This window comes from Empidonax traillii, unplaced genomic scaffold (assembly GCF_003031625.1).
Source record: "Empidonax traillii isolate 1590-97213 ecotype Southwest subspecies unplaced genomic scaffold, ASM303162v1 scaffold266:size720578, whole genome shotgun sequence".
Classification (NCBI taxonomy): Eukaryota; Metazoa; Chordata; class Aves; order Passeriformes; family Tyrannidae; genus Empidonax; species Empidonax traillii.
In genome coordinates this window covers 434,298-436,259 of record NW_020955459.1, presented here as the reverse complement: position 1 = coordinate 436,259, position 1,962 = coordinate 434,298, and positions in this window count along the sequence as shown.

Below are 1,962 nucleotides of genomic sequence, written 5' to 3'. Positions count from 1 at the left end.
TTTTTTTTTTTTTTTTTTTTTTTTTTTTTTTTTTTTTTTTTTTTTTTTTTAATTACAATGTTCTTGACAGTATTGAGTGCTTGTAAGGTTTTTTTATCAGAATGTGCAGGTGATAGAAATAACCTTCTTCTGCAAGTCTAGTCTGAAGAAAAGCAGGAAGGTCTGAGCACTAACACGCATCAGAAAGATGTGAGATATAATCATGTAAGATATTGCTTTTAAATTTGGCATTGCTCATCTCAGTTCTCAAGTGCTATTCTAGAGAGGAAATACAATTTATTTAACTTGTAAAACCTTGCAGATCTGCAAGAATAGAAGAAATAGCCATACAGATGTAAGTGGCAGCAAGACGTGTTTCATGCAAACTGTTTGGAACTGGTAAATATAATGAGTTTTTTTAAGTTGTCAGTGTTTTTTAACACAATTTCAAAGATATTTGAGGCTAAGCAGTTCATTATGTTATCTTTTGAAAATTAATAGAACTTCTTAAATTTTTGCCCACATTACAAGAAGTGCCCTTGTCAGATATATGTAGTAGTCTTTCTTAATTATTTAGACTTATTCTCTTCTTGAAAGTTATGTTTGAAAGTATCTATTGAATTTGTGTTTTTAATCTACCTTTTATGTAGGTAGGGATACGCAGTACAGCTGTATTTAGAGCACAGTTGTACTTAGCTGAAAACAATTTAGAAAGGAACTGTGGAGCTACTTCAGAAAGAACTTTTTAAGATGAAAATAATATCCTAAAAGATCCACTGAATGGAGTCAGAAGCAAGATAACACTTGGCTAAGAAATGACATTGAAAAGCTTGTTAAGGCAAACCTATGTGTTAGAGCTTGGTTTGAAAAACAACAAAAGCAAGAATATTCAGACAAATTATATACTTTTGACTAGCCAAAGGGTCAAGTAGCTGGCCAGCCAGGATAAGGACAGATGATGTCATTGATCCTATGAAAGTAGGAAGAAATAGTCCAAGTAAATCATAGAGATTGGTTTGTCTTTCATACCTTAGCAACACACAGCAGAAAACATAAAATGCATTAGCAGGAAACTAATCTCTGGATTCTTTGCATCAGGAATATTTTACTTTAATGGAATAGCCCCAGACTTCTATATGTAAAACTCTCTTTTAAAACCATCAACAAATTATAGCTCTTACAAAAAAAATTACTTGTATAGAGATGAAATGCTATGTTTTTATAAACATGATTTCAGCCTTCACTTTTTATTTTGCTTCAAGCCTTCATTTTTATTTTGCTTCTCTTCATATTTGATTCTGTTTTTAAAAATAAATGCATTATCATATTATGTGGATTTTTCATCCAATATTTAAAAAAAAGTCAAATAAAAAGATAATGAAGATTAAAAATTAATGTGTCTGTTGTATTTTAAAACCAGTGAAGTGTAGCACCAAAGGCCAAATCCTCTATGCATTGATGGCTGTCTACAGAGCACAGGATTACCTATGGCATGAATAACACAGAGAAACAGCATGTTAGCCCTAGCCTAATACAGAAATCTCTGCATTATATGATGAAACTCTTCCAAATGTTAGTGCTCAAGAATGGGGACGTTGAGTCTTGCCTGTCTCCATAGCAGAGGTGCTCCAGCCCCCTAAACTTTTTTGTGGCCTTCCTCTGGATTCACTCTAACAGGTCCACATCCTTTACTTGTTCAGTGTACTGGTCCAGAAATTAAGAAACAAACTCTTTGTTTTCCATGTAAGGCACATACAAAATCTGTTTACTGAAGTTTAATATCACTTATAGCCTGGGAATGAATCTTCAATAATAAGTAGAAAAGAATTTTCAATGACCTATTGTCTTATTTTTCTACAAGAATCGTAAGGTTGTTGAAATTGAAGTTATTAATAGAGTCTGTTTCCGAGTTTTGATAGGCTGCTTTCTCAGCTGAAAATCTTGGTGAGAGACACCTGTTCCATATTACTCAGAAATACAATA